Raw genomic sequence first — 18,471 nt, forward strand, 5'->3', positions numbered from 1 at the left:
GGTTCTCAACACTGAATTGATAAGCTGTTTTCCAAAGGTGAGATTTGGAAACCTAACAGTGAATCTGCAATTCTTCTTTATGATTGCAATACTGGGCTTTGAGGTGTCAACATCAGTCTGATGGTGCTAAAGTACCTGTGACACCATTTGGTTTGGCTTACAAATAGTTTCTGAGCTCCTACTATGTCAGACCAGAACTCTGCTAGCAAAACACCATTAGTTTTTCAGGAATATGAGCTCCCACAGTTTAGAATTGATGAAAGAAAAATATGAATTTGGATCAGTGTCTTATCTTTCTTACAAAATCTCCCATGAAGAATTAATCTCTTCGGTTACTCTAATTCATCATTCTATAATAATATTTACTTAGAACCTGTAACGTGCCAGACATTCTAATCACTTTAGAAATGTTTTATGTTAATCCTCATCACTATCCTATGAAGTACTCATCATTGATTGTTGAATTGTGCCATATATGGCTGGATGGAGTTGTGCAGTGCATAGTCTATGCAACTATATCTCTTGCCCCAATAAGATCCATTTCACACTTGAACATACTGAGCCAAAGAGAAAGGTTAAGGAACTTGTCCAAGGTCACATAGCTACTAAGTCAGGATGGAGTGAGTATTCAAACTGTGAAAACCAACATTTTGACATGACTCTCTTCTCTTAACAAATACATGAAACCACATCTACTCATATTTCTACTGTAGCACCTATTATAAATGTTTGCCTTTGTGCTTGTCCCCTTGCTTAGAATATGAATCCCACAAACTGGCTAGCCATGTGCAGAAAATTGAAACTGGACCCCCTCCTTCAACCTTACACAAAAATTAACTCAAGATGGATTAAAGACTTAAATGTAAAATCCCAAACTATAAAAACCTTAGAAGAAAATCTAGGCAGTACCATTCAGGATATAGGCACAGGCGAAGATTTCATATGAAAACACCAAAAGCAATTGCAAAAAAAGCAAAAATTGACAAATGGGATCTAATTAAACTAAAGAGCTTCTGCGCAGCAAAAGAAACTATCATCAGAGTGAACAGACAACCTACAGAATGGAAGACAATTTTTGCAATATATCCATCTAACAAAAGTCTAATATCCAGAGTCTACAAGGAACTTAAATTTGCAAGAAAAAAACCCCAAACAACCCCATTAAAAAGTAGGCAAAGGATACGTACAGACACACTCCTCAAATGAAGACATTCAGACGGCCAACAAACATATGAAAAAAGTTCAACATCACTGATCATTAGAGAAATGCAAATCAGAACCACAATGAGATACAATCTCATGCCAGTCAAAATGGCTATTATTAAAAAGCCAAGAAACAACAGATGCTAGTGAGGTTGCAAAGAAAAAGGAATGCTTCTACGCTGTTGGTGGGAATGTAAATTAGTTCAACCATTGTGGAAGAGAGTGTGGCAATTCTTCAAAGATCTAGAAGCCGAAATACCATTTGACCCACCAATTCCATTACTGGGTACATACCCGAAGGAATATAGATCATTCTATTATAAAGATACATGCATGCATATGTTCACTGTAGCACTATTCACAATAGCAAAGACATGGAATTAACCCAAATGCCCATCAATGATAGACTGGATAAAGAAAATGTGGTACATATTCACCATGGAATACTGTACAGCCATAAAAAGGAATAAGATCATTTCCTTTGCTGGGACATGGATGGAGTTGGAAGCTGTTATCCTCAGCAAACTAACGCAGGAATAGAAAACCAAGCACTGCATTTTCTCGCTTATAAGTGGGAGCTGAATTATGAGAACACATTGCGGGGAACAACACAGAGTTGGGCCTGTTGGAGGGAGCAGGGGGAGGGAGAGCATCAGAAAGAATAGCTAATAGATGCCAGGTTTAATACCTAGGTGGTGGGTTGATCTGTGCAGCAAACCACCATGGCACATGTTTACCTATGTAACAAACCTGCATATCCTGCACAGGTACCCCTGAACTTAAACACTGAAGAAAAAAAAAAAAAGAATAAGAATCCCACTAGGGGAAAAAGAGATTTAAGTTCTTAAACTATTATTAGTAGTATATAAGAAGGGCCTAGAATCTTGCATATAGTGGGTATTCAATAAATTCTAGCTATTATCATTCTTTTTATCTTTTTTTTTTTTTAACAGATTTGTCACAAAGTAAGGTGCTAATTAATGTTTGTTGAATAAATTACTATGCCAATTCCCCAATGTGTACAAAATGAGTATACATATGACCTAGTCTCAGGAAAAATGCATATGTGGAGAGGATGAAGGATAATTTTTTTTCTATATAAGCTTCCTCATCTAACCTGTGTTTCATATCCAGTTTCTGGGACAGAAATTCATTAAACTATTCTAACGTGGAACTAAGCAATTTCAACTTACATTTACATGGTCAGCATATCAGCCAGTGATCTCAATATGGCCCTCAAATTTTGCTGTCATGGATAGCTGTATATTCCAGTGCCAGAAAAAAGTAACAATATATTCACGAGAGAGCAGCCTGATGCGCTGCTCTAGAGATGAAAATAAATTGATATAAATGGAGATACTGAGCAAAAAAAGCAGCTAGCACTTATCAGATGGGAAGCAAAAAGATGTTAACTGAGCTTACAAGAATGAAGAATATTGTCATCAGATAGTTGCATAAAGAGGACCCCACAAAACCTGTTATTATAAGAGCGTTACATCATGGGAGAAAGTGAAAAGCAATAGCTCTCTTAAATGTATTTGATTAATAACGTCTGCTAAACTTTTCCTTAACAAATGACCACAGTCAGAAATATATATGTCCCAAAGAGAAGCTGATGGTAACTAAGAGGCCCTTTGGGGGAAATTCATCTGGCAAAACCCCTCTGGAGGATGTACAGGGGATTATGTGAATACATATGTCTACTTCTATCCTTGCATGGTATAACTTTTTAAAAGTAAAGCAAAGCTCAAAGTTTGATGCCTTAGTAATGGCCAGTGTCTTGCCAATGGTCCTTTGACTACAACTGGCATTCTAAAGCAAAAATAAACTAAGAAAGTTTAATTTCATATAAATGTATTATAGAGACATCTATTTTAATTTTTGTCTTGTCTTTAGTTTTAAAAAATTAAGAGTAGAATTGTTAAATACAATATTTATTTGAGAATCAAAACATAGAATTATAATCATCCTGACGGACAATCTAGTATAAGTAGATTGTTTTGCAGTAATTGAACTACAGCACAGAATCGTTAAATACTCAGTCACCTTATTAAGTGAAAGAATCAAGCATCAACATTATCTTTCAATGTTCTCATTATCATAATACTCTTCTGCTACATTCTGTTGCTTGATCCCATGTTAAAAGATTAAATGGCTAAAAAGTTAGGAAATCCCAACCCTTCATTTTAATACTAACTCATAGTGCCTAAAAGGAAGGGCTTATCAGCTGAATCATTAAATACACGTTGCTTGCAATTTTGTGCAGTGGAACAGAGACACTGAATCCCAAAAGGGCCCTGCATAAACTCTGAGAGTAAGCGAAATGGTATCCTGATTACACTTTTACCATGTCACTGAAATAATTACGTTGGGTATTATAAATCTGAATGACAAATCTTGGAAACCACCTGAAAAACCACAGGAAATATTCTCCCCTTGTTCAATATATGGAAATAGTTGATGGCAAAAAGAAACAGAAATAGAAAAAAATTAGACCTCAGAGCAAATGTATAATATTTTTTAACGTGATCAGGGTAACTGTTACTTGAAGCTGGATATCTGCTGATATTTTGCAGATTATGTTAATTGGCTACTGTCTAGAACAAGACATAAAACAGATAAACATGAGGCTGAGGCGGGTGGATCACCTGAGGCCAGGAGTTCGAGACCAGCCTGGCCAACATGGTGAAACCCAGTCTCTACTAGAAACACAAAAATTAGCTGGATGTGGTGTCAGGTGCCTGTAATCTCAACTACTCGGGAGGCTGAGGCAGGAGAATTGCTGGAACCTGGGAGGCGGAGGTTGCAGTGAGCCGAGATCATGCCCTTGCACTCCAGCTCAGGGGACAACAGTGAGACTCTGTCTCAATAAAACAAAACAAAACAAAACAAAAAAACCAGATAAGCACATTTGCCAAATGACCTGTACAATGCAAATCAAACTGCCAAGCAACAAATAGTAATACCATTATTATTCACGTAATATTAACTCTGACTCTTCATTAGCCTCCAATGTGAATTTAAATTAAGGTATAAAGCTGGTAAATACGTGGCATTCAAACACTTGTGTATTATAAATTTAAATTAATTTTAATTGTTTTCAGAAGCATGGCAAAACTCAAAAGGTTTTTCTACTGTACCTTAAATTAAGGTAATTCTGGAATGATGATACCTAAACACAGAATCACATCTCTAAAGTTAAAAATATAATTTTTCTACTAATAAGCCAAGCCAGTACCTGTTGAATTTTTAGTATGTGTGCTCTGATAATTAATTTTGTATTTTTCCAATTATATGGCTATCACAGTGCACTTAGAGACAGAAAGCTGTCATGGGGAAAGGGGAAAGGTGACCATGATATGTGTAAAGCCTGTTTCATTTTCTAAACATCTTTGAGAGCTATGCTAAATTTTAGTACTTTAGTCATGAGAATGATAGAAAAAGACTTGGAGGGACATCAAAGCATTTAGTTCTACCTGAAACTTGGCTTTCTAAAAATATGACTGGGAAAAAGACTGTTGTGTTTAGACCACAGTTTTTTAGTTAAATCTTTGAATGCTATGCAAAGTCTAAGTAACACCACTTTTATTTAACTCTTCAGTCTATTAGCCTTCGAGGATAACTGTGCTTTTATATAATTATCTGGATTACAAATTTAACTATGATAGGCAGACTCTTAATGTCAAGGAACAGATCCTTATACTTAAACATTGCTTAGAATTTTTGTAGGTACTTCATAAATGTTTGCAGAATCCCATATAACTCATGAATGAATGAGTGACCTGTAATTGTTGATGGATTTGAAATAGAGTCCAGATTTTTAAGGCATTCTATAAATGTAACTTTCCTAAGTTGATTCCATTAGAAATCTAGAGGCATCTAATTTAAGAGAAGAAAATGATATGTTTATAATCATTAAATATTTTGCTCTGGGTATTTACTTAAATTATTAAAAAATCATAAACCTAGCTAACCTGTGACAGTTTTAAGGGAATATGTGCATACAAAGTGTAGGTAGGTACATTTACTTTTAGAGTATGTATTTTATTTGGCATCATGTATGTATCGGTGTGCCTAACATTCTCAGTGAACTGGGTATACATATCATACATTCAAAGGGGCAGAATGTTCTCTCTTAAAAAAAAATCATTTTGAAGTCTTTTGATTACCAAATGCTCACTTTTTAATGTAAAACTACTTAAAATGTTTTGAAGGGACTGGGAATAAATATCAACTAAATTAATCATTACAATCAGGGAAAATCAGTTAGAAAGGGCCTTAGAGATCCTCTAACCTCTCTCACTTTTCTGAAAATTATAAGCAGTGTATTTTTATTCCTTTGTTAGCCATTGGCAGAGAATGAACATTGAGTATCTTTGGACAATTTCTTCTTAACGGCTGGTGCCTATTTTGTCCTATAAAATAATGTGGAAATGTTGGTACTTTTGGCAATATCTTACACCCTGGGGGCACTTAATGGTCTTCATTCTCCCCCAAAGCTTCTCTCACTCCCAGGTAATAAGCCAAACTCTAACAGAGATACAGTTACTCTTTCAACCCAGTAGAGACCACTTGATTTACCACTCTACTGCACGAAATGGTACCCTGGTGGCTTGAAAGAGACGATGGGGAGAATGTGGCTCATTAAATAGTAATTGATGCTGCTGCTACTAGTAATGTTAGTCCTGCTGCTGAAATAACTGTGTTGCTTCTATTCTGCTTCTTCTATGCAATTGAGAATTAGCATAGTTCATTCCCATGGAAGGTCAATTGACAGGCTAGCCCAGAAGCATTAAGTAGCCAAACTGACTGGTGAGACAATCAAGATTTCAAGATCTGATATGCTCCACATTGCCAGAACCACATTCTTCCTCCTTAATCCACAAATGCATTATAAAGCCTTACAAATCCTAATGCGATACAGTTTCATTTAAGTAAATTTTAAGACATTTGATATTCACCTTTGAAGTGCCAATGTTTCTTACTTTCAAAAATTAGAATGAAAACCTTCATGAAATGGTACTATTCACTGCCTACTTTCTTAAAGACTATCTTCACCATGATCCAACTCATGTCTGTATAACTCAGAATTACCATTCTTAACAATAATTATGGCACTGTGTTGTAAAGTGGTGAAGCTCCCAAAAGTCACTCTGTATATAATGCTATGTGCCATAGACTTTGGCTATTGGGTTTTTCTGTTTTGTTTTATTTTGCTTTTAGAATTTTTCTGACTCCTTCATCTTATCAGGCTTGTCACTTTTTGTATGTAGCAGTATACTTTCTAGAGGTGAATCTGTCTAACTTCTAAAGGCAATACAACTTGAAAAAAACTTAGGTAAATAAAGACTTGAAAAATAGAATTACGAGGTTTTCTTAGAGTCATGTGATATCTGTATTAGTTTTTCAAAAGTCTCTCTCTTTTTTTTTTTTTTGAGATGTACTTTCACTGTTGCTACTCAGGCTGGAGTGCAATGGCGTGATCTTGGTTCACTGTAACCTCCACCTCCCAGGTTCAAGCAATTCTCCTGCCTCAGCCTCCTGAGTAGCTGGGACTACAGGCACCCACCACCACATCCGGCTAATTTTTATATTTTTAGTAGAGACAGGGTTACACCACATTGGCCAGGCTAGTCTCAAACTCCTGACCTCAGGTGATTCACCCCGCCTTGGCCTCTTAAAGTGCTGGGATTACAGGCCTGAGCCACTGTGCCTGGCCTTCATAAGCCTTTGTTTCTTCCTCCCTGCTTCTTAGCTATATTCTATATTGTTGGGGTTTTAGGAAAAGTAACATCCAGATGAGTTAAATCTTAGTTCATGTGGCAAAATACTCTGCTTTTAGTGTATTCTTTTCTTCTCATTTTAGAGATTCTATTTTCTCTTTTATTGATATTATTTTACAGAAGCCTCTTCAGATCCCTTTTGGAAGGAGATATAATTTATACATGCCTTATTTCTCTTTTGTGCATTTGTGTGATATTGTATATGCACACAAAGGGGCATGTGTGAGTGTGTGTGTACACGCACACACATGCACACGTCATCTTTTTATTCATAGAATACTCTGCCAACCCTGGTCTCCTTGGAATGTACGAGTATGTCTGTGGTTGTAGAGAACAATCACTTGCCTCCTGGATGTATATCACCTTTGCCCAGGAGCCCCTGCAATATGAGTGGCTGGACTCTGGGGTGGCTATCTGTCTGCTGCCATAGATCTGTGTTCCACAAGACAATCTTTATGCAGCATGTGAGTCTCCATTTGAACAATCATGTATTAGGAAACATGCTATTCTTAGGAATCTTTAGAAATACCTGAGTACTAAAGTTCTCTCATAACTTAGCAAATGCATATAACAAAAGATCTCCTGCATGTTATTGTCATACACCATTTTACCTTGTAGCACATAACTACTGCTGTCATACTTGGATAGAACTCAGCTAAGTTAGTTCCTCCCTCTTCTAGTAATCATATTTACTATTGAATACAGCAGCATATGATGGAAGAGGTCCAAAGTAAAAAATTGGCTTTATCACAGAATCATAACATTTTAGCATTATATGAGGCCTTAAAAATAACACTTTGGATAGCAGGAATATGCAGACTCCATAAAAAGAAGAGTTCTGTGAAGGGAAGGAAATGAATTTTTATCTATTGAATGCTCACTATGTATTTGGCTGCTAGACTAAATGCCGTAGATACTTTTTCCTAATTTAATTGTAACACCAATTCTATGGCATGTACGCTAACATCCCATCTTACAGATGATGAAACTGAGGCCAAGAAGTTAATTCATCTTGTCCAACCTTAAAATTATTAAAGTCAAGCAGTTATGTAAACCTAGGTCTCCCTGGCCCTGAAGGTCATACTCTTTCCATTGTTCTACTCTACCATGTGTCTCCTATGTAGAAAGTTCTTTTTTTATCGTTGTCCAAAACTCATTTAGCTGGGTTAGTCATTCACAGCAATACTATAAGACTAGTTTATTCCTTTATAGTAACAATAGAATCTTTTTCTATTCCTTTATTCCTTTCAGTGCATTGCTATATGGCTATCACTATGGTAGGCAAATTCATGAATAAGTCTGCTCTTTTAACAGCACAGTATGAGTTTATGAGACTAGGATATAAAAACAAGGAGAGAAACAGGGAGCAAAGTCTAGCTGTCTCACAGAAGGCAGCCCTAGACCACAAAAGAGGCATATGTAGGTCAATTCAAGTTAGAAAAAAAAAAAAAGATCTGATGTATGGGTTGATCATCGTTTACGGATTTTCTATTTGACATTTGATGTCTTCAAATAGTATACTGTCTTTCAAATGGAAAGTAAAAAATGTATCACATAGACTATGCTTGAAAATGTTATCCACATCTTAGACATGCACACATTTTTAAAACAACAGCTATAAAGTCATGGGTAACCATGTATCCCTTCGAAAGACTCACTAATGAAAATGGATATGATATTACCCCTGTAATGTCCCAACTATCTATATTGTTACTATTAAAGCATCCTTAATCAAAGTTTCTGCCAAGTTCACTGAGAATGTTAGAGACAGTAAAGATTCGGAGCATTTTAATCCACTTATTCAATATAAGTGTGAGCCTGTGGCAGACTAAGATATGAAAAAAAATTCACTGTAATCAGATCTTACAAAATTATGTTATATCTTTGAAATCATCCAGCACAGTGAATAATTTTCCTCAGTCTTTCATATGCTAAAAGGGAGTAAGGGCATAAGGTTGCATTGTTGGTCATCTGAAGCATGTTAAATCATACAACTTTTTTGATGCACATTAAGATAACTATAAAAATACCAAAGTAGTTTACTAAAAAGAGAAAGTTTGAAGCACAGGAAACTAAAAGGAAATAGCAATATAACGACAGCAAAATATCAATCTTGAAGACTCAAGCAGTAGGGACCCTCAAAAATGTCAGGCTGAAGAAATTAGACACAGCCAAACAGCCCACGGAAACAGTATGCAGAACAATAATGATTTTGATAGTATGCCATTTTCATGTGGTAGCCCAATCTGAGGAAGTCAAAGTGAAACAGAGTCACAGAGGCTGAAAGATTGGTCGATGTTTCACATAAAGACGGAAAGACTAAAGATTTTATACATGTAGCAGAGAGGCAGAGAAGAAAACTCTAGAAAGAGCCAGCGAATTCTAAATGGCCCAAACATCCAGAGTCTAACAGTCTAGTGATTGGTTAAATAATTCTTAGCCCTTTATTTAACCTTGGCTGTTCAGGCCAGAGCTGACTATTCAATTGCAGTTGGAAAATAAATGCTGAATGCCCAAAGTACAGAAATTATTCTGGAGAGAGGCCAATGAATTTTAAGTATTATTTTCAGCATTAGTTAGGTTTTATTTTTAAACCATTCTTCAAAAGACTGATATGTTCGTTCTTAATTATCTTTGCCCCAAAGCAGTTCTGTCCCTTAAAAAATAAGTACATCATAAAGGAAACTTAGACAAATGCCAAGCTTAAATATTTTCCTTTTGCAAACAATGCTGGCTCCAGAAACACATTACAAACAGCTGGGATTGTGAATTTTCTCTCCTTTAGAAACAAGAATGTTCTCACATCAAAGGTAACCCATTGTAAAAAAACATTTACTGATTTTTTAAAAAATGCACATCATCAATTAGTTCTAAAGATGTAGTCACCCATAAAACCAAAACCACATGGTGAACTTGGGGTAGAAGAAAAAGAAACAGATAATCATTTTGTGAAAATTTGCACATTTTCAGCAGTTGTAGCTAAATGACTGACATCTTGCTACAAGCAGCTTCTGTATGAATTGTTACAAGGAGGACTGCAGGAAGTTCCAAAGGAAAGAGACAGCTGAGATCACTATTCTCAAGAAGCTCACTGTTAGTGGTATAGTAAAAAATATTTGACATGTAAAGAATTCTTACCCTTTATAATTCCCATATAATTTTGATAAGAACAGAATCTCCTTTGGAATAAATAAAGAGGTAACATTTATTGAACACTTATGCTAGGGACCAAGTTAATTCTCCACATTGTCCCAATTTATCGACACTATAAAATAAGCACGATTATTATTCTCATTTTACAAATGAGTAAAATTAGGCTCAGGGAGGCTAAGAAAATTGCCCTCTGTCACCAAGCTGTTAAGTGGCGGCATGGGATTTGGGGACCCAGCCTGTCTGATTCCAAGGTTCCATGCATGTAACCATCAAGAAAATTTACTAGGAAGTAAGATATTTGAATACAAATTAATTTTGTTCTCTTTGGCCAGTAAGATTGACTTTGGTAAAATGATCACAGCATCAATATAAAGGCATATTTAGGAATTTCTCCCAGGTGTAGAAGCACATTTTCAAATGATCTTGCCTCTGCTAAACTTTAGTCAGACAACACCAAAACTGAGGTAACACCAGGTGAGTGAAAGTCTCATTTAGTTTGAAATTAACTCTGAAATATGCACATTTAATTTCTATTACTAATTCACTTTTTCAATGGTCAGAGTTTTTCTGGAAACACTGGTATTTTAAGGGAGCTTTAAAGAGTAATAAAAAAAAAAACAGGCAAATAAACTTTCAATAAAAACAGAGACGGTCAGGATTAAAATGCTTTACTATATATAGAAACATAGGAATGAACTAGTATTTTTCAAATTAATTTGTAAGCCCAGATTCACACCAAGTTCATTTAAAACCACTTCTTGCACGCCTAAGTGAGATGAACTATAAACAGAATTTGATGCATACTAAGGTACTCTGCTGAAGGCCTAAGAGTTCTCTTCAAATCTAAGCTATGAGAACCAAATGCCTATCATCTGGAATGTTTCATCCCAAGACCCTCAGAAGGCTGTGTTATTACTTACCCTGGCAGCACAACAGTAATTTAAATATGTAGCCATGTTATTTGATAAAATCCCAACTGAGTATTAAACTACATTGTGGTTCAATCAAATTACTACTGCTCTGCTGCTGTAACACACACACACTTGCATGAACATAAATGTATATGAACATATATGTACCATAGTAGTACCTGATGGTAGTGTTAAAAATAAACAGTAAAGCAGTAGTTCCAATATTCATCTTAAAGTAAATTCATAATCATTCATCCACAAACTTCTTTTTATAGGTTTCATACTCCATAAAACTGTGGATGTAAAACTTTCTTCCTGTAACCCACAGCAAGAAATACTTTTACATCATAACCAGTAAACACACACAAACATACACACTTGAAACTAATATTTCAGCAAATAATACTCCTCTTTATGCAGCACACTAATTTCTTTCTCATTCTATTTCATTTTTTAAAGTACATTTTCTTTTCTTTTTAAATTTTTTAGAGATGGAGTCTTGCTACATTTCCCAGGCTGGTCTTGAACTCCTGGGCTCAAGCAATCCACCTGCTTCAGCCTCTAAGGAGCAGGGACTACAGGCACACACCATCATACCCGGCTTATTTCTTCTTAAAAATATGTAGGTACGGCCGGGCGCGGTGGCTCAAGCCTGTAATCCCAGCACTTTGGGAGGCCAAGGCAGACGAATCACGAGGTCAGGAGATCGAGACCATCCTGGCTAACACGGTGAAACCCCGTCTCTACTAAAAATACAAAAAAAAAAAAAACTAGCCGGGCGAGGTGGCGGGCGCCTGTAGTCCCGGCTACTCCGGAGGCTGAGGCAGGAGAATGGCGCAAACCCGGGAGGCGGAGCTTGCAGTGAGCTGAGATCCGGCCACTGTACTCCAGCCCGGGCTACAGAGCAAGACTCCGTCTCAAAAAAAAAAAAAAAAAAAAAAAAAAAAATGTAGGTACAACTGACTAATTTGATTTTGTGAGCAAATAATGGGTGATGGAATACAAGTTGAAAAAATACTACCCTAAAGTGCCTAAATTCTAGAGGAAAAGTTCACAGTGAAGTTTAAGACAAGAATAAACATAAGAAGGGAGGCCGAGTGCGGTGGCTCACACCTATAATCCCAGCACTTTGGGAGGCAGAGGCGGGCGGATCGCCTGAGGCTAGGAATTCGAGACCAGCCTGACCAACATGGTGAAACCCTGTCTCTACTAAAAATACAAAACATTAGTTGGGTATGGTGGTGCATGCCTGTAATCCCAGCTACTGGGAAGGCTGAGGCAGGAGAATTGCTTGAACCTGGGAGGTGGAGATTGCAGTGAGCTGAAATTGTGCCACTGCCCTCCAGCCTGGGCAACAAAAGCAAAACTCCATCTCCAAAAAATAAAATAAATAAATAAAAAATAAGAAGAGAGAAAAATTCTACTGTTAAATTCCAAGTAATGTTTAAAGAACACAGGATTCGCATTAGAAGTCTTCCTAATTGTATTGCATCTTAACAAGCAAAGGGAAAACGAGTTCTTTGGGTTGGGGGCCAAGAAAGTATCCTAGATACCTGAATTGGACCTTGAATGATAAAGAAAAACAATATCATATCCACTTCACAGATAAAGAAACACAGGCAAAAGAGGACAAATACTTTGTTTGCTCAGTCATTTAGTCTCCTGTAGAATTGTCATGTGAATTGAATCCTTACTGTGGTGCCCAGTCAACTTTGTCAAGCTCTTCTGTAACTAAAAGTAATGAGTCTTGTCCAACCACCTGTGTACATCATAAGTACTGTCAGCCATGTTTGGCTTAAGAGCATCTTTGACCTCAATGACCACTTCAGCTTGGGAAAGGCTGCAGCTGGGCTGGGACCCCAGGTGATGATGGGGAGACAGAGGAAATGAAAATTCTGGAGTGACGTTTCAAAGACATCTTCATTTATAATTTTCCATTTAAAATTTAATTAATTCAAAAGTTTTCCATTTAAAGTTTTAAATATTTGAGACTTTAACTAAAACAGAATGTAAGGTCAGATGTGGTGGTTCATGCCTATAATCCCAGCACTTTGGGAAACCAAGGCAGGTGGATCACTTGAGGTCAGAAGTTTGAGACCAGCTTGGCCAATATAGTGAAACCCCGTCTCTACTAAAAATACAAAAATTAGCCCGGTGCGGTGGTGCATGCCTGTATTCCCAGCTACTCAGGAGGCTGAGGCAGGAGAATTGCTTGATCCTAGGAGGTGGAGGTTATAGTGAGCCGAGATTGCACCATTGCACTATAGCCTGGAGCCTGGGCAACAGAGCGAGACTCCATCTCAAAAACACAAACAAACCAAAACAACAACAACAACAACCACCAGAGAATGTAGAGATATATTTCTGACCATTTCTCTTCAAAAAAGATTAGTATAAAGAATTTCAAACATACATAAATGAAAGAGAATGGTAAAATAATCCCTCATATACTCATCAACTAGATTCAACAATTGTCAAGATTTTGTCACACTTGATTTATTCCCTACGTTGTTCTTGCTGCCAAAGTATTTTAAAGCAAATCCCGGACATAATTTTACCCCTAATTACTTAGTACACGTCTCTAAAAACATTTTCTTTATATAACCAAAATGTCATTATTATACTTAAAAATTTAACAATACCTTGGTATCCTGTAAAACACAGCCAATTCAAATTTACCAGGCCACCTCAAAAATTGTTTTATTAGAGTTCCTTTGTTGAAATCAGGATCAAAATAAGTTCTGCACCTACCCCCCTTTCTAACCCTTACCTTGTACCTATCATTTATATCCTATCATCTCCTACTTCATTCCCCCAATTTCCCAGAAATTCACTATACTTAGGAAATAAAAATATTTTAGATTTTTCTTCCCAAGTCTGCACGACCACGTTGAAAGCAGCATAGCTTTTCTGCAACAGTGACATCCATCTTTGCAGCTATACACTGCAAGGATGTCTTCTATTGCAAACAGCATGCTATATATTCCGATTAGATTAAAGTAAAAATGAAATGCATATGTTCCAAGTGATTATAATCATGCAAGAAAGTTCTTTGCAGAGAAACAGTGAGGATGGAACGGCTGAGGTTTGGTGGAGGATGCTGGTAACTAGTGATGTGAATTCCTGGAGAAGTAGAAATGGGCTAAGATGAAGCTAAGCCTTGAACCAGAAGAACATCCTTTCCTCTAAGACTCAGGAAACGTAAACATAGGTGTAGGTATTCTCTGTTGGTAGGAGTTGAGTTGTGGAGTTTTCTCCATGAGGTACATGAGGCAAGGCCATTTGCTAAGAGTGCTGGGTTATATAAGAGAAGATAACTAGGCAAACAAAGAGGTATTGAGTTCTGCTCTGTGTTAGGCATTATGCTAGGTTGCATATCTATACCTATACTATATACAAAATATGTATTATATACATTTTATATGTATATATGTGTATATATAAATATATATAAATTTATATATTTATATATATGAATAAATAAATATATATAATTTTACCAAACAGTTTGTCACATAAAGCCAAGTTGGTATTAATGTCCTGATTTTTATAGAAGAGGGAAGTATGGTTTAGAGAGGGGTTCAGTATCTGCCCATATTCACAAAGTGGTAAAGGCTGAATGTGAACTCAGTCTGTCTGACACTAACCATAAGTTCTAACGAAAATGAAAGAGAGGCAACAAGTTAAAAGAACAGAAAATGTCATTTATGGGTCCTGCCAAGATCGGAAACCATATATTCTTAACAGCATGACAATACAGTTGGCAGGCAGAAGGCAGCTCTTAGGATCAATCCAGGACTGAGAGGTTTGCCTGGTGGATTAAGTCGCAGAGGCTGCTGGTGCCCTCCCAGACCTCCAAGACACTCACCTTTCCTGCGCATGCTGACAGTTTCTTCACTGGAGCAGCTGAGACTCTCCACCTCAGGGTTTTTCTCTAGCTGTGTGAGCAGGCCTGGCCCTCAGACAAATGTGAGGTGAGAAGCTCTTAAGGAAGAAGTTTCCCTGGGAGCAGCCCACAGCCAGTGACCCATGAATGTTGGTGGTTGAACACCCTAGCTCCAGTGCCTCTGGAGGGAGGATCGCTTTGAGATGTGTTCCTCACAGTTGTCCAAAGGCTCAGACGCAGAACCAGCCCTTGCCCACAGCAGTGCTCTGCTTCTTAGCACACCCTGCAGTGGCTTCCTCCCCTTTTCTCTCTCAGTTCCCCATGCCTTTATAGGTACTTCCCAGAATCACCTCCCAAGCTGACTGCCTGTACTGCAATCCTCAAAGTCCATTTCTGGGGAATCAAAACCAAAACAATGGGGAAAAGGGATAAGGAAGTCCAGGAACTGAAAGCATTGGTAAGTGTAATTTCACTGCCAACCACGAAGTTTAGTTTGGGTAAAGCAGGAACCAAAGTTAAGAGGAGGTGGGGAGAATAACAAACAGTGGAGGTAATAGCAGTTTTAACAAGAAAAGAACAGGAGGCTTAGAGAGAGGAAATTGGGAAGGTGGAAGTGGATAAGAGGGTGTGTAATATTTGAGTTTGAGCTCTCACACGCAGGCAGTTGGAGTTGATGAAAAGGTCAAAGGTAAGGCCATGGGAATTAGTTCTCAGTGGAGCTGATGTGAATGCTAATTAAACTGAGATGTCATGAAAGAAATAGCTGGAGTGTTGAAGTCTTTCCTTCAGGAATATTGAAATCTGCTAGGATGATGGCAGAAGTTGGGAAGATGAGAAGCCTTGGCAAGCTGTCAGAGCATTAAAGTGACCTGAATATAGCAGACAGCTACGACAAAACATGTTAAAAGCAATAAAACTGGACAATGCACATTGCAAAGGAGGAGGGACAGCTTGGGAGAAGCCGTTTGGAACTAGGATAATGCTGATACCACTTCCTAACTCTGTTTTGAGGTACCCTAGACTTCTCCATCTTTACCTGATAGGAGTAAAAGGAGATAAATGTTCTTAAGGGAGAAGCAGGTTTCCTGAAGGCCTGGAGATAAAGGCAGTACGCTGTCTGAAGACAGAGAGTGTGGGCAAGTTTACTTACAATGGAAAAGAGTTTTCAGTGTGCACAATGGAAAGCACTGGAAGAGAAATCAACAAAAGAAAGATAAGCTATCGGAAGAAAGGGAGGATCCCTGTATCGCATGACATCCTCAGGGAGGATTCATGAACCCAGAGGCTTCGGACAATGAGCAGGAGGGGAAGCAGAGCTGAGGATAACCAGGTAAAGGCCAGGATGGTGGTACCATAGAGTTGTATTGAAAGCACAAACTTTGGAATTAGGTCCTGGATTGGCTATTGACTCCGGAATCTTGGTCACATTATCTAAAATCCTATGCCTCAATTTCCTCTTCTGTACAATGAGAATAAATAGTTACCTCATCAGACAATTTTGAGGATGAAATGTAAAATGCTAAGCTCCACTCTTGGGCCACAATAAACACTCAATAAATGTTTATTAGTTTTTATTATAACTAGCCTTATGGTTCGGATGAGTCCTTTGGTACAAAGGATTTTAACAATTGCCCACGGGTCCCATGTATTGTTAGGACCCATGTATTCTTACATCTATTGGGCGAAAATTATACATATACACATACACACATACACAGAGAAATATACCAGTCAAAAATTGATTTCTTTTTCCTAGAAAGTAAAAATTCTGAATCTGCATTTATGCCTAGTTTTTCTGTCACCAGGACTGGGACAAATGAGGCACATGGAGCACAGAATTAAGAAGATACTCACATTCAACGAGTACAACTGGAGAATGAGGGCCTCTTTACATTCTACACTCTAAGTACCTGGCTTGCCTCATCCTAGTCCCAGCCCACCTGTCAGTAACCACCAACTCACCACCGCTGTATAGGCCAGGCCAATGGTTAGATTCTAGAGCACAGCCATCCCGCATACAGACCCTGGTCATGCCACATGGATATGTGTTAGAAGCAGAATGACCCTCTTGTTACCCTGTAGATGGCCATGATTAATTGATATGCACAAATGTATATTTCAGGGCTCTTCACTAGAGTTTATACATACTGATTCCTATCTTATATGATACATCTTGTAACTGTTCTAAATTAATTTAAAATATATATGCCATGGTTGAAGGCATATTAATAAATCCAAAGTAGAGAAAATTAATCAGCCACTTTATGAATTGTGCTTCTTGGACTCGCACTCAGATAATCCATTCAAGTGCTGACACTTTTACTTATATAAATTAATAGTACTCGCAAAGAAAACCTAAATTGAACCATAATTCACACGTTTCATAATTAGTATTACCTGCCAATGTATAGAACTTAAGGCTAGTTATAATAAAAACTAGATAAAAATAAGAACTTAAGGCTAGTTATAATAAAAACTAATGCAGTTGCATTTTGGCTACAAGATTAACATTGAAGAGCTATTGCAAACTCATTCTTTTATACTCCTTAGTTCTTATTTTGGCTTAATAAGCACTTTTTGTGTGTGTGCTAGGCATTATGAAAAATACAGTCTCATGCCACCCTATTCAATCCTCACAAAAGCCCTATCAGATCTTTCCATTCATTATCATTATTTCTATCAGGTATTTCTATTCATTATTAAAATATTTCTACTTAATTTAGTGTTAAAGACACACACCTGTTTTCATGCTATGCCATTTCACATAATCAGTGTTGTCTGTGGCAGTAATATAAAGAAAAATGTTTCTATCTCTATCCATGTTGACTTTCTAAGACATAAATTTTGTGATTAAAATTTATTGATTATAAAGGCATGAGAAAGCTTGAATTATAAAGAGAAGACAAAGAAATCCTGCTATATACTTTCTTCTGTTGTTTTGGCTCACTCAGCATCCATTCTTCTCTGTGTGCAGTATCACCCTAATTCCCAAGGGAGCCACCCCTCCTTCTGCATGTGGTCTGAGTGGGGCTGTCAGTCAAGATGTCCTCTTGTCCTGGTCACAAAGTGGGCATAGGGTCCAAGACATACCAAAGAAACTCTCACTCCTGGAGGCTGGGGAGAATGGACCTGGATATAAAGCAGCTGGAGCTGATTTCCCCTGAGGAGGTTCCCTGGAGACAGGATTTTCCACTTCTTGCTATCCAGAGTCTTGAAACCTCCTGATTCCTTACCTTTTCTAAGTTTGGTTATTTTCAGACTTTTCTTGGGTTCCACAGAAACCCCACGTTCTTGTAATGAATTACTCTCTTGATTAAGTTCACCAAAACTCATTCCTGGTGCTTGCAACCAAAGAATACACACTGACACATACCATCTTAGTACATCTATTGTAATTTAGATGTACTACCTCCAGGTTTTTCATAATCATATTTTTACATAGGTAAAACTCATTTAATTCTGTTCCTGTTGAACACATGGATCATTTCAAGGGCTACTATTAAATAACCCTACAGTGATTATGATCATTTTCATG

At 37.4% G+C, this 18,471-nt stretch overlaps 1 protein-coding gene and 1 long non-coding RNA gene across 4 annotated transcripts in view; one reads left to right on the forward strand and one right to left on the reverse strand.

Annotated features, from left to right (window-relative positions):
• Nucleotides 1-18,471, reverse strand: part of MAML2 (mastermind like transcriptional coactivator 2) — a 367,687-nt gene that overhangs the window by 308,281 nt on the left and 40,935 nt on the right. The gene's annotated exons all lie outside the window — the stretch shown is intronic.
• LOC144334449 (uncharacterized) lies at nt 9,115-13,495 on the forward strand. The gene is made up of 2 exons (XR_013404266.1): nt 9,115-11,676; nt 12,004-13,495. It is a non-coding gene; the product is annotated as an uncharacterized LOC144334449 (long non-coding RNA).

The sequence above is a fragment of the Macaca mulatta genome, chromosome 14 (genome assembly GCF_049350105.2).
Source record: "Macaca mulatta isolate MMU2019108-1 chromosome 14, T2T-MMU8v2.0, whole genome shotgun sequence".
NCBI lineage: Eukaryota > Metazoa > Chordata > Mammalia > Primates > Cercopithecidae > Macaca > Macaca mulatta.